The sequence below is a fragment of the Scyliorhinus torazame genome, chromosome 3 (genome assembly GCF_047496885.1).
Source record: "Scyliorhinus torazame isolate Kashiwa2021f chromosome 3, sScyTor2.1, whole genome shotgun sequence".
Lineage (NCBI taxonomy): Eukaryota > Metazoa > Chordata > Chondrichthyes > Carcharhiniformes > Scyliorhinidae > Scyliorhinus > Scyliorhinus torazame.
In genome coordinates this window covers 313432786-313448156 of record NC_092709.1, presented here as the reverse complement: position 1 = coordinate 313448156, position 15371 = coordinate 313432786, and the positions used below count along the sequence as shown (strand labels likewise).

Below are 15371 nucleotides of genomic sequence, written 5' to 3'. Positions count from 1 at the left end.
CTGCCTGTTGCCCACCCGATGCACCTGGGACGGAAGGGGGGGAGTCCAAGGTGTCGCGGTGTACCGGGACCTCCCCTACAGGGGGAGCCGGGACGGACCACACCACCTCCTCCTCCCTTGGGGTGCCCGATGGCCCCCAGGCCTCTACATGGGTGGGGGATGCGAATGGACTGGCCATCCGATGCCCCCCCGACATCTGGCGCTGCCAGTCCTGGAGGCCCGTGCTGGTATCGACAGGGGTCTGCAGGTTTGCAGCCATGGAGCCCAGGGGGTTGGCAAACCCTGTCTGTGACAGTGCGACGCCGGCTCGCACATGGCCACTGGCGCCGATGCCCTCAGCGATGGCCTGCAGAGACTGGGCCATGGCCTGCTGAGACTGGGCCATGGCCTGCAGAGACTGGGCTATGGCGTTGAGCGCCTCTGCCATCTGGCGCTGGCACTGGCTCATGGCCTCCTGTGAGAGGGCAGCCATGTCCTGGGCCGCAGACGCCGCCTGCACGGAAAGCCCCAGGCCTTGCAAACCGTTCCCCATGTCTGACACCGTCGCACCCATTGCCTCCACCGCGGACGACACCCGTGCGGTGTCGGCCTGGGTGGCACGCATGACCGGCACCACTCCCAGCTCCTGGACGCGGGTGTACTCCTCCACCTGCGACTGCAGCCGCCGCAAGCCGCCCGTCACCCTCTTCGCTCGTCTCCGGGTCGGTGGTTGCATCGGATCTATGTGTGGGTGTGGTAACTCCAGGAACCCGGGATCCATCTGGGTGGCAGATGTTCGCTTGGGCTGGGCTGCCCTCCGACCGCCCGGCCCCTCTGCTGCTCCTACCTCCACCTGCTGTACCGGGACGGCTGTGTTGTGCGCACCAGTGAGTGTACCAGACGCCTCATCACTAAAGTGCCCAACCGAGGTGAGTGTTTCTGCGATGGTGGAGGGTGTTGGTGACAGCAGTGGCGTTGTATCGTGCTCTTCGTCCCACTCTGAGTCCATGGCACTTTGGGGTGGGGGTTCGTCTCCACCCATCCACTCGGAGTCACTGTCCGGTATTTCGTCTTCCTGGGTAGTGCTGTCCCGGGTAGGGGTGTCCCGGGCAGTCGTGTCCCGGGTAGTGGTGTCCCGGGTAGTGGTGTCCCGGGTAGTGGTGTCCCGGGTAGTGGTGTCCCGGGTAGTGGTGTCCTGGGTAGTGGTGTCCTGGGTAGTGGTGTCCTGGGTAGTGGTGTCCTGGCTCGGATGTGACGGGGGCCTGTGGCTGCCCCCCTCGTCGCTGGGTGGTCGCTCCCGCACGTAACGGGGGTGTCGTCTCCCTGTTGCTCCAGGTCTCTCCGTCTCCCGTGGTGTGCGAGGGGCATCTTGCGGGCGTCGCATGCTGGAGGGTCCGGGTCTCTCCGTCTCCCGTGGCCTCCGAGGGGCATCCTGCGGGCGTCGCATGCTGGAGGGTCCGTGTCTCTCCGTCTCCCGTGGTGTGCGAGGGGCATCCTGCGGGCGTCGCATGCTGGAGGGTGCGGGTCTCTCCGTCTCCCGTGGTGTGCGAGGGGCATCCTGCGGGCGTCGTATGCTGGAGGGTCCGTGTCTCTCCATCTCCCGTGGCCTCCGAGGGGCATCCTGCGGGCGGTCTGCATCTGCGGGGATGGGTGCCTGGACGTTTGGTCCTGCGATACACAATGAAGCATGCATGGTTAGACATCAGGCAGTGATCAGGTGATATGGGGGAGGGGGATATAGGGGAGGGGGGATATGGGGACGGGCTGTCGGTGGCTCACTTGCTAGTACGCCCCCGACCTCTGCATCAGCAACCTCCCGGTCGTCAGGTCCGCCAACCAGTTCCAGGGCCCTTTCCTCGTGTACGGTCAGTGGCCTCTCATCAGCGGGGCCTCCTCCAGTCCTCACATGCTCCCTATAGTTGTGTGCGCGCTTATCCTGTGGGGGGGGGGGGGGGGGTGGCAGGGGTAAAAGGCAACACTGTTAGGCAGGTATATGAATGCACGCCATCGGTTGCGCGTGCATTGCAGAGGTTAAATTAGGGCTGGATTCACTGGGGGATATGGGGGAGGGGGGATATGGGGGAGGGAGATATGGGGGAGGGGGGATATGGGGGAGGGGGGATATGGGGGAGGGGGGATATGGGGGAGGGGGGATATGGGGGAAGGGGGGATATGGGGGAGGGGGTATATGGGCGAGGGGGATATGGGGGAGGGGGGGATATGGGGGAAGGGGGGATATGGGGGAGGCGGGATATGGGGAGGGGGTATATGGGGAAGGGGGGATATGGGGAGGGGGATATGGGGGAGGGGGGATATGGGGGAGAGGGGGATATGGGGGAGGGGGGGATATGGGGAGGCTCACCCTGCCTGCTCTGACAAAGTCGTTCACCTTCTTGTGGCACTGGGTGCCTGTCCGTGGTGTCCGGGCCGCAGCGGTGACGGCCTCTGCCACTTCCCTCCACAGACGCCGGCTGTGGCGTGGGGCAACTCTGCGGCCGTGCCCGGGATACAGGGCGTCCCTCCTCTGCTCCACCGCGTCCAGGAGCGCCTCCACATCCCGTGACTCGAACCTCGGGGCTGAGCGGCGGCCAGCCATCCAGTCGGGTGTTCCGGTCGGGTGTTCCGGTCGGGTGGGGGGAGCAGCGCGGCCTTATGAGCCGTCACGCCGTGCGGCGCGTATGACACTGCACGGCGTGAACCACTGCGCAAGCGCGGATCCCGTTACGTCGCTGCTAGCCCATTTCGGGCCGGAGACTTTCGACCCATTTTTCCGACGTGACGCAAGTGGGATTTGCGCCATTTTTTGCGCCGATCGGCGGACCTTCCGCCGATAACGGAGAATTTCGCCCAAGCATTCTATACAAACACACGGGGCATAAGGAACAAGTTGAATGATTTACAGGCAAATTCAACTTGGGTTGCAACATAGTAAATATTACTGAGGCGTGGCGGAAAGATGGTCAAGGCTGGCATCTAATTTTACCAGGTGTACAGATTCCACAGGAAAGACCGGGGAAAGTAGTGGAGGGGTTGAGAAGCATCTTTGGGGGCCGAGCGCCAACATTAAGGGGCTAGGCCGACGCCGGAGGGATTTCCGTCCCGCCAGCTGGCGGAAATGACGTTTGTTGCCCCGCCAGCTGGCGCGGAAATGACATTCGGGGCGGCGCATGCGCGGGAGTGTCAGCGGCCGCTCCGCCATGGTGGAGGCCGTGGCGGAGGAGGAAGGGAAAGAGTGCCCCCACGGCACAGGCCCGCCCGCGGATCGGTGGGCCCCGATCGCGGGCCAGGCCACCGTGGGGGCACACCCCATGGTCAGATCGCCCCACGCCCCCCCCCAGGACTCCGGAGCCCGCCCACGCCGCCTTGTCCCGCCGGTAAATACCTACTTTAATTTACGCCGGTGGGACAGGCAATTTCTTGGCGGGACTTCGGCCTATCCGGGCCGGAGAATTGAGCGGGGGGGCCCGCCAACCGGCGCGGCCCGATTCCCGCCCCTGCCCAATCTCCGGTACCGGAGACTTCGGCGGGGGCGGGATTCACGGCGGCCAACGGCCATTCTCCGACCCGGCGGGGGGTCGGAGAATGACGCCCATGATCTGCAAGGTTTTCATTCACATCAATGTGAAATTGATTTTACTCGGACCGTGCATGATAAGGTCTTCTTGACGGTGGATCTCAAGTCCGCCTACCACCAGCTCCCCATCCGTACTAGCGACCGCAAATACACTGCTTTCGAGGCAGATGGGCGGCTCTATCACTTCTTATTTATTAAAGTTTTTTAACACAATTATTCTCCCTTACAAACAATAACCCTCCCGTAACAAAAAAAAACGAGAAATCGCGCAGCGCAAGATATATACATGGCAAAATGATATATTTACACAGCTTTGTACACTGGCCCTCACCCATACGTGCCAGTTTCCCCAACCCTTCATGTTATCTCTTGCTCATCCACCCTCCCAGGCAGTCCCCACCCCTCCCAGGACGTCCGTGTCGTCCCCCCCCCCCCCCCCCCCCGTCCCCCCCGCAAGGTTGCTGCTGACCGACCGACCTTCCTCTAACGCTCCGCGAGATAGTCTAGGAACGGTTGCCACCGCCTGTAAAACCCCTGCGCAGACCCTCTCAAGACGAACTTAATCCTCTCCAACTTTATGAACCCAGCCATATCATTTAACCAGGCCTCCAGGCTGGGGGGCTTCGCCTCCTTCCACATTAGCAAGATCCTTCGCCGGGCTACTAGGGACGCAAAGGCCAGAATGCTGGCCTCTTTCGCCTCCTGCACTCCCGGTTCGTCCACTACTCCAAATATTGCTAGCCCCCAGCTTGGCTTGACCCGGACTTTCATCACCTGAGATATTGCTCCCGTCACTCCTCTCCAGAACCCCTCCAGTGCCGGGCATGACCAAAACATATGGACATGGTTCGCCGGGCTCCATGAGCACCTTCCACATCTGTCCTCTACCCCAAAGAACCTACTCAACCTCGCCCCCGTCAAGTGCGCTCTGTGGACCACCTTAAATTGTAGCACGCTGAGCCTGGCACACGAGGAGAAGGAATTAACCCTACCTAGGGCATCAGCCCACAGACCTTCCTCGATCTCCTCCCTCAGCTCCTCCTCCCATTTACCCTTCAACTCTTCTACCAGCGCTTCCCCCTCTTCTTTCAACTCCTGGTGTATTTCCGACACCTTGCCCTCCCCGACCCATACACCCGAGATCACCCTATCTTGAACTTCTTGTGCCGGGAGCAACGGGAATTCCCTCACCTGTCGCCTCACAAAAGCCCTCACCTGCATATATCTAAAGGCATTTCCCGGGGGTAACTCAAACTTCTCCTCCAGTGCCCCTAGGCTCGCAAACGTCCCGGCTCTATCACTTCTTAAGGGTTCCCTTCGGTGTCACCAGCGGGGTCTCGGTCTTCCAGCGCGAGATGGACCGAATGGTTGACCGGTACGGTTTATGGGCAACATTCCCGTATCTCGATAATGTCACCATCTGCGGCCATGACCAGCAGGACCACGACACCAACCTCCGAAAATTTCTCCAGATCGCTAAAATCCTTAACCTTACATACAACAAGGATAAATGCGTGTTTAGCACCGACCGCCCAGCCATCCTCGGCTACGTAGTGCGAAATGGAGTTATAGGCCCCGACCCTGAGCGCATGCGCCCCCTTATGGAGTTCCCCCTCCCTCACTGCTCCAAGGCCCTGAAACGTTGCCTAGGGTTTTTTAGCTACTCCGCCCAGTGGGTCCCAGCTACGCGGACAAGGCCCGTCCCCTGATCCAATCCACAGTTTTTCCCCTGTCGATAGAGGCCCGCCAGGCCTTCAGCCGCATCAAAGCAGACATTGCAAAGGCCACGATGCACGCCATCGACGAGTCCCTCCCTTTCCAGGTCGAGAGCGATGCATCCGACGTGGCTCTGGCGGCCACCCTCAAGTTGCGGAATGCTCCGCATCTTTGGCGGCCTAGCCCCAACATTGAGGGGCTAGGCCGACGCCGGAGGGATTTCCGCCCCGCCAGCTGGCGGAAATGGCGTTTGTTGCCCCGCCAGCTGGCGCGGAAATGTGGCGCATGCGCGGGAGCGTCAGCGGCCGCTGTCAGTTTGCCGGCGCATGCGCAGTGGGGAGAGTCTCTTCCGTCTCCGCCCTGGTGGAGGCCATGGCGGAGGCGGAAGGGAAAGAGTGCCCCCACGGCACAGGCCCGCCCGCGGATCGGTGGGCCCCGATCGCGGGCCAGGCCACCGTGGGGGCACCCCCCGGGGCCAGATCGTCCCGCGCCCCCCCCCAGGACCCCGGAGCCCGCCCACGCCGCCTGGTCACGCCGGTAAATACCAGGTTTGATTTACGCCGGCAGGACAGGCAATTTCTGGGCGGGACTTGGCCCATCCGGGCCGGAGAATTGAACGGGGGGTCCCGCCAACCGGCGCGGCCCGATTCCCGCCCCCGCCCAATCTCCAGTACTGGAGACTTCGGCAGGGGCGGGGGCGGGATTCACGGCGGCCAACGTCCATTCTCCGACCCGGCGGGGGGGTTCGGAGAATGACGCCCCTTGTATCATCCCGGGAAGCTAAACGAGCCTCCTGACGCCCCGTCCCATGGCACATATGCCACCGCACAAATGGACCGCCTCCGAGCCCTCCACGAGGACCTCTGCCACCCGGGTGGGTCACTCGATTTTTCCACTTCATCAAGACCTGCAACCTGCCCTACTCCATCGAGGAGGTCAGGACAGCCACCAGGGACTGCCAAATCTGCGCGGAGTGCAAACCGCACTTCTACCGTCCAGAGAAAGCGCACCTGATAAAGGCTTCCCGTCCCTTTGAATGTCTCAGCATGGACCTCAAAGGCCCCCTCACCTCCCCGACCGCAACACGTACTTCCTGAACGTGATTGACGAGTACTCCCGGTTCCCATTCGCCAACCCCTGCCCCGACATGACCGCAACCACCGTCATCAAGGCCCTCCATAGCATCTTTGCACTGTTCGGGGTGTCCTCCTTTATGAGCGACGAACTGCGTCAATTCCTGCTCAGCAAGGGCATCGCCTCGAGCAGCAAGACCAGTTCCAACCCCCGGGGTAATGGACAAGTAGAGAGGGAGAACGGAACGGTCTGGAAAACCGTCCTACTGGCCCTACGGTCCAGGAACCTCCCAGTCTCCCGCTGGCAAGAGGTCCTCCCGGATGCCCTCCACTCTATCCGGTCACTGCTTTGTACGACCACCAATCAGACACCTCACGAACGTCTCCTTGTCTTCCCTAGGAAGTCCTCCTCTGTGACCTCGCTCCCGACCTGGCTGGCAGCACCCGGACCCATCCTGCTCCGGAAACACGTGCGGGCGCACAAGTCGGACCCGTTGGTCGAGAGGGTCCATCTGCTCCATGCTAACCCCCAGTACGCCTACGTGGCATACCCCGACGGCTGACAAGATACGGTCTCCCTACGGGACCTGGCGCCCGCCGGAACCCCACGCACATCCCAGCCATCAGTCCCACCCTCCCCTCCATGGCAGCACCTTACAGGAGGATCGGTCCTCCCGCCACCCCCGTCTAGGCCCCCCCACCCACCGACGCCCCCCGCAGGCGCTCCCTTCCCAGGTCAACCGTTTTCCCCACCAGCGCCGTCTAGGGGTACCGAAGTTGCCATGGAGATCGAAGCCACGCTCTCGGAGTCACAGACGCCCGAGCCTCCACCGGAGTCACCACCGAAGCTCCGACGATCACAGAGGACGACCAGGGCCCCCGATCGACTGATTGCTTCATTTTAATTGTAAACTGTGAATATAAATCATCAAATGTACATAGCTATCAGAATTGTAAATAGTCACTAAACACTGTACGGAGGTATTATGGGACCTCCATAACTAATTATACCATGTTGCCATGTTTTGTAGTTTCAGGCCACCACCCCCGCGGACTCTTTTTTTAACAGGGGGTGAATGTGGTATTACAGGTATTACGGTACCTAATAGGCTAAAGCACCATTGGTGGAAACTGTATGCTTTCTATTGGTTAGAATGTATGATAGCTCCGCCCTGCTAGGCGGGGTACAAGAAACTGTGCCGCCCCGCAGCCTTCATTCTGTACCTGAGCTGCTGGGGGAAACATCTGGCTTATTCAATCCTTCAGTTGGACAACCTTGCTTTAGTGGTCATTGATCGTGCATCACTGTGATTGACATTGACTAACACCCAGCTGCCTAAATTGTTAATCTCATTTCCTTTCATGCTTCAGATGCTTTACATGCTGTCAAAAGCTTTTCATTTTGCACTCATCAGCCCAGAATCTCCAGAATACCAAATTTCAAAGAGAAAACAATTTATGCTGTGTGTGAAAGGGGTGCTGATTGTTTGCTATGTGTTCATAGAATCCCTACAGTGCCGAAGGAGGCCATTCAGCCCATCCACTCTGCACCGACCCTCTGAAAGAGCACCCCACCTAAACCCACTCCTCACCCTATCCCCGTAACCCCACCTAACTTTTGGATACTAAGGGGCAATTTATCATGGCCAATCCACCTAACCTGCACATCGTTGGACTGCGGGAGGAAACCGGAGCAGCCGGAGGAAACCCACGCAGACATGGGGAGAACATGCAAACTCCACACAGTCACCCAAGATCGGAATTGAATCCGGGTCCCTGGCTCTGTGAGTCAGTAGTGCTAACCACTGTGCCACCATGCCGCCCTCTGATTGATAAAGACATTGCTGTTGTAAATGCACCAAGGAACCGTTGTCCCCGAAAGTTTTGTTTATTTGATATTTTTTAAATAAAACTATTTATTAAAGTTTTTTAACACAATTTTTCTCCCTTACAAACAATAACCCCCCCCCCCGTACTAAAAAAAACGAGAAATCGCGCAGAGCAAGATATATACATGGCAAAATGATATATTTACACAGCTTTGTACACTGGCTCTCTTCCGTACGTGCCAGTTTCCCCAACCCTTCATGTTATCTCTTGCTCATCCACCCTCCCAGGCAGTCCCCCCTCCCCCCCCTCCCAGGACGGCCGTGTCCCCCCCCCCCCACCCCCCCCCCCCCCCCCCCCGCCCCCCAAGGTTGCTGCTGCTGCTGACCAACCTTCCTCTAACGCTCCGCGAGATAGTCTAGGAACGGTTGCCACCGCCTGTAAAACCCCTGCGCAGACCCTCTCAAGGCGAACTTAATTCTCTCCAACTTTATGAACCCAGCCATATCATTTATCCAGGCCTCCAGGCTGGGGGGCTTCGCCTCCTTCCACATTAGCAAGATCCTTCGCCGGGCTTCTAGGGACGCAAAGGCCAGAATTCCGGCCTCTTTCGCCTCCTGCACTCCCAGCTCGTCCACTACTCCAAATATTGCTAGCCCCAGCTTGGCTTGACCCGGACTTTCACCACCTGAGATATTGCTCCCGCCACTCCTCTCCAGAACCCCTCCAGTGCCGGGCATGACCAAAACATATGGACATGGTTCGCCAGGCTCCCTGAGCACCTTCCACATCTGTCCTCTACCCCAAAGAACCTACTCAACCTCGCCCCCGTCAAGTGCGCTCTGTGGACCACCTTAAATTGTATCAGGCTGAGCCTGGCACACGAGGAGGAAGAATTAACCCTACCTAGGGCATCAGCCCACAGACCTTCCTCGATCTCCTCCCCCAGCTCCTCCTCCCATTTACCCTTCAACTCTTTTACCAGCGCTTCCCCCTCTTCTTTCAACTCCTGGTGTATTTCCGACACCTTGCCCTCCCCGACCCATACACCCGAGATCACCCTATCTTGAACTTCTTGTGCCGGGAGCAACGGGAATTCCTCACCTGTCGCCTCACAAAAGCCCTCACCTGCATATATCTAAAGGCATTTCCCGGGGGTAACTCAAACATCTCCTCCAGTGCCCCGAGGCTCGCAAATGTCCCGTCGATGAACAGGTCCCCCATTCTTCCAATCCCCGCCCGATGCCAGCTCTGGAGCCCCCCGTCCATCTTCCCCGGGACAAATCGGTGGTTACCCCTGATCGGGGACCACACCGATGCTCCCATTGCACCCCGGTGCCGTCTCCACTGTCCCCAGATCCTTAGCGTTGCCACCACCACCGGGCTCGTGGTATACTTTGTCGGCGAGAGCGGCAACGGTGCCGTCACCAACGCCCCCAGGCTCGTTCCTTTACAGGACGCCATCTCCATCCTCTTCCATGCCGCCCCCTCTCCCTCCATAACGCACTTGCGGATCATCGCCACATTTGCTGCCCAGTAGTAGCACCCCAGGTTTGGCAGCACCAATCCTCCTTGGTCCCTACTGCATTCCAGGAACCCTCTCCTTACTCTCGGGGTCTTATTCGTCCACACAAACCCCATAATACTCCTGCCCACTCTCTTAAAAAAGGCCTTAGTGATCACGATGGGAAGGCACTGAAACACAAACAGAAACCTCGGAAGGACCACCATTTTGACCAACTGCACTCTACCCGCCAGCGAGAGCGGTAACATGTCCCAGCTTTTGAAATCCTCCTCCATTTGCTCCACCAACCTCGTCAGATTCAGTTTATGTCGGGTCCCCCAACTCCTGGCTATCTGGATCCCCAGATAACGAAAGCTCCCCTCCGCCCTCCTCAGCGGTAGGTCCCCTATCCCTCTTGCTTGGTCCCTCGCCTGTAATACAAAGAGCTCACTCTTCCCTACATTGAGCTTATAGCCCGAAAACTCCCCAAACTCCCTTAGAATCTGCATGACCTCCACCATCCCCTCCATTGGATCCGCCACGTACAGCAACAGGTCATGCGCATATAGCGACATCCGATGCTCTTCTCCCCCTCGGACCACCCCTCTCCATTTATTAGACTCCCTCAATGACATGGCCAATGGTTCGATCGCCAATGCGAACAACAGGGGGGACAGGGGGTACCCCTGCCTCGTCCCTCGGTACAGTCAAAAGTACTCCGACCTCCGCCGGTTCGCCACTACACTCGCCATTGGGGCTCTGTAAAGGAGCTTAACCCAATTGATAAACCCTACCCCGAACCCAAACCTACGCAGCACCTCCCAGAGGTACTCCCACTCTACTTGGTCAAAGGCCTTCTCCGCGTCCATAGCTGCCACTATCTCCGCCTCTCCCTCCTCCGATGGCATCATTATCACGTTTAAGAGCTGCCGCACATTGGTGTTTAGTTGCCTGCCCTTTACAAATCCCGTCTGGTCCTCGTGGATTACCCCTGGGACACAGTCCTCGATCCCCGTGGCCAGCACTTTTGCCAGCAACTTTGCATCCACATTGAGGAGCGAGATCGGCCTGTACGATCCACATTGCAGTGGGTCCTTGTCCCGCTTTAGGATCAAAGAAATTGTCGCTTCCGACATTGTCGGGGGCAGGGTCCCCTCCTCTCTTGCCTCATTAAAGGTCCTCACCAGTAGCGGGGCCAACAGGTCTGCGTACTTCCTGTAGAACTCCACCGGGAATCCGTCCGGTCCCGGGGCCTTCCCCGCCTGCATGCTCCTCAAACACTTGCTCAGCTCCTCCAACCCAATTGGTGCCCCCAAACCAGCCACCTCTTGCTCCTCCACCCTCGGGAATCTCAGCTGATTTAGGAATCGTCTCATCCGCTCTTCCCCCGCTGGGGGCTGGGATCTGTACAGCTCTTCATAAAAGGCCTTGAATACCTCGTTTATTTTCGTCGCACTCCGAACCGTGGCTCCCCTTCCATCTTTGACTCCCCCTATTTCCCTCGTTGCCATCTTCTTAGGGAGCTGGTGTGCCAGCATCCGACTAGCCTTCTCCCCATACTCGTAGGTCGCCCCCTGCGCTTTCCTCCACTGTGCCTCCGCCTTCCCTGTGGTCAACAGGTCAAACTCCGTCTGGAGCCATCGTCTTTCCCCAAGTCATCTTTCCTCCGGAGCCTCTGCGTATCTCCTGTCCACTCTCAAAATCTCCCCCACTAACCTCTCCCTTTCCATACCCTCTGTCTTCTCCCTATGAGCCCTAACGGAAATTAGCTCTCCCCTGATCACCGCCTTCAACGCCTCCCATACCACCCCCACCCGCACCTCCCCGTTGTCGTTGGCCTCCAAGTACCTTTCGATACACCCCCTCACCTTCCCACACACCACCTCGTCCGCCAGCAGTCCCACATCCAGCCGCCACAACGGGCGTTAGTCCCTCTCCTCTCCCAGCTCCAGTTCCACCCAGTGCGGGGCATGGTCCGAAACAGCTATAGCCGAATACTCCGTCCCCTCCACCCTCTGGATGAGCGCCCTACCCAGAACAAAGAAATCTATCCGGGAGTAGGCTTTGTGTACATGGGAGAAGAAAGAAAATTCCCTGGCCTGCGGCCTTGCAAACCGCCATGGGTCCACTCCCCCCATCTGATCCATAAACCCCCTAAGTACCTTGGCCGCCGCCGGCCTCTTTCCAGTCCTTGATTTGGAGCGGTCCAGTGCTGGATCCAACACTGTATTGAAGTCCCCTCCCATTATCAGGCCTCCTATCTCCAGATCCGGAATACGCCCCAACATGCGCTTCATGAATCCTGCATCATCCCAGTTCGGGGCGTATACGTTTACCAACACCACCCACGTCCCTTGCAGCCTACCGCTCACCATTACATATCGCCCTCCATTGTCCGCTACAATAGTCTTGGCTTCAAATGACACCCGCTTGCCCACCAATATTGCCACCCCTCTATTCTTCGCGTCCAGTCCCGAGTGGAATACCTGTCCTACCCATCCCTTTCTTAGCCTGACCTGGTCCGCCACCTTCAGGTGTGTCTCTTGGAGCATGGCCACGTCCGCCTTCAGTCCCTTTAAGTGCGCGAACACTTGAGCCCTCTTCACCGGCCCATTCAGGCCCCTCACATTCCACGTTATCAGCCGGATTGGAGGGGCTCTCACCCCCCCCCCCCCCCCCCCCCCCACGCCCCGCCGACTAGCCATCTCCTTTTCTGGGCCAGTCCCGTGTCCACGCCTCCCTCACCCTCTAGTCCCCCAGAGGGGGGACCCCCGTCCCGACCACCTCTTCTGTGTCCCATTCCCTTTTCGGCCAGTGCAGCAGCAACCCTTTTACCCCGCCCCCCCCGCTAGACCCCTGCCTAGCTTTTTTGCTCCCCCCATGTCACACCCGTAAGTCAGCTGATGCCTGCTGACCCCGGCTTCCCCCGTCGTCCTGTTGACCTCCCCGCATGGGAGTCTTCCAATCCATATGCATTCCTTCGTTCCCCTTCCCGCCTTTCTTCCCGTGTGCGGGAAAACACCCCGCGCTTTCCAAAGCCCGCTCCGCCCCCTCTGGCGCAGCTCCTGTCGCGGCCTTGTCTGTTCTTTCCATTTGTAAAGGGCAGGGTCCTGTGTATGAACAGATGGAACTTTCTGGGACATCCTAAGGTTGTGAAAGGCTCTGTAAATGCAAGTTTGTTTGTCTTTTTTCCTCTCTTTATTCGATCACATACATAAATCAACAGGATTTTCATTCTCTGGGCAGCACGGTAACACAGTGGTTAGCACAATTTCTTCACAGCTTCAGGGTCCCAGGTTCGATTCCCGGCTTGGGTCACTGTGCGGAGTCTGCTCGTTGTCCCCGTGCGTGCGTGGGTTTCCTCCGGGTGCTCCGGTTTCCTCCCACAGTCCAAAGTGCAGGTTAGGTGGACTGGCCATGATAAATTGCGCTTAGTGTCCAAAAAAGGTTAATAATGATAATAATAAGAATAATAACAATCGCTTATTGCCACACGTAGGCTTCAATGAAGTTACTGTGAAAAGCCCCTAGTTGCAACATTCCGGCGGGGAGGCTGGTACGGGATGGTTAGGTGGGGTTATTGAGTTACGGGGAATAGGGTGGAGGCGTGGGCTTTAAGTAGGATGCTCTTTCCAAGGGCCGGTGCAAACTCGATGAGCCAAATGGACTCCTTCTGCACTGTAAATTCTGTGATCTACCAGGGCATTAATTGAACATGACAAAATAGCCCAATCTGAAAACAGAGTTAAAAAAAGGCTTGTTTTAAAAACACATGTTTAATTCAATGAAAAGCTGATAACTCGTTATGCGTCCAAAATCTTTTGCCTTCACTCCAGGCAGCTCAGCAGCAAGCTACTCAATGACAAGTCCTCCCAGTCATAAAATCACTGGAGGTTTTAGTAATCTTTCTGCCTATCCAATGACATATTTGTAGCACCAAATAAACCCTGTCTTACTGCGTCCAGATTGAGCCATGAAGTAATGTGAAGAATTATCTCTGATGTAAAAAGCTGCACAAATAAATTTCGTAGCTACATTGTCTGCCAGTTGGGACAGTGTGAAACGTCAACTTGATGGTAACAGATTTTGGTCTTCATTCAAAACAGACACACACAAGCGGCAGCCAAGTGTGATACAGTTTACTAGCAGTTTAAAGCCAGCCAGACATATGGACACAAACACACTCTCTTGGCTGACAACACACGACTGCTCGTACTGACTCTCCTTTTTCATTCCTGAGAAATGAAGGCCAACGCAAAATGGTGATTGTGTCAGTTGATTACGCATCAGGAAATAGATGGCTGGGATATTTTTGGGTCTCTAGGCAAAAGAATGAGCTTGCATTTCTGCAGCACCTTGTCATGTCCTCATCACTTTTACAACCAGCTACTACAGTTCAGTGACGCCAATAGCATTTAAACCACATTTAGCAACTCAATGTAAAAAGTAAAACAGAAAATGCTGGGAGTGCGGTTTGATCCTCATCTGAAAGATAGAGGTTAATGTTTGGCAGAACTCCAGATCAGAGGTCCAGGGACCCGGGTTCGATTCCCGGCGTGTGTCACTGTCCACGCGGAGTCTGCACGTTCTCCCTGTTTCTGCATGGGTTTCCTCCGGGTGCTCCAGTTTCCCCCCACAAGTCCCGAAGGACATGCTGTTAGGTCAATTGGACATTCTGAATTCTCCCTGTGTGTAACCAAACAGGCACCGGAGTGTGTCGACTAGGGGATTTTCACAGTAACTTCATTGCAGTGTTAATGTAAGCCTACTTGTAACATTAATAAAGATTATTGTTATTGTTATATTACACTTTGTTGTAATATGTTGTTACTCTTTCTTTGTGATCTAGAATGGTCTGATGAATTGATGATATAGAAACCACCAATCTTTAACTTGAAGCAAAACTGATTTATTGAATAACAATCAAATTAAATAGAGTTTGCACACTCTACAGAGCTATAACTATTACTAAAGTAAGGTTGAGTCTGTTAAACATTAATCTATAATCTAGAATTAACTAATGATGTCCTCATGCTACTTCATTCTAATCTAAACTAGTCCTTGAGCTGTGATCAATCTCTCTCCTCTGCTAACATTAACCAAGATTCCCTGAGGTCTAATGGGCGTGATTCTCCGACCCCCCTGCCAAGTCGGAGAATCGACGGGGGGCCGCGCGAATTGCGCCCCGACGCCGGGATGCCATTCTCCCGCCTGTGAAAAAATGGGCGGCTGGGCATGGCGCCGGGCCGCACGGAGAATCGGCGCAAATGGACGTAGCGGCGATCCTCCGGCGGTGTCTCGATTCTCAGCCCGGATGGGCCGAGTGGCCGTCCGAAAAAATCCGAGTCCTGCCAGCGCCGTTCGAACATGCTCTGGGCCAGTGGGACCTCGGGGTTGAAGGTTCTGGCGGTGGTCTGTGGGGGGGGAAACGGAGGGTCCAACCCCGGGGAGGGCCTCCGTAGTGGCCTGGTATGCGATCGGGGCCCACCAATCGGCAGGCAGGTCTCACTGTAGGGGGGCCTCCTTTCCTCCGTGTCAGCTCATGGATGGCGTGGGGCCGGCGCGGGGAAGAAGGCCACTGCGCATGCGCTAGTTGGCGCCGGCCAACTGCGCATGTACAGATCCCGCGGTGCCATGCTGGCCCCCTCAGGGCCCGAGAATCGGGTCTCGGAGCTGGCGCTGGCACCGGAGTAAAGTA

The 15371-nt window shown here is 57.2% G+C and overlaps 1 protein-coding gene across 5 annotated transcripts in view; it reads left to right on the top strand.

Annotated features, from left to right (window-relative positions):
* Positions 1–15371, top strand: part of fgfrl1a (fibroblast growth factor receptor like 1a) — a 444882-nt gene that overhangs the window by 213557 nt on the left and 215954 nt on the right. The gene's annotated exons all lie outside the window — the stretch shown is intronic.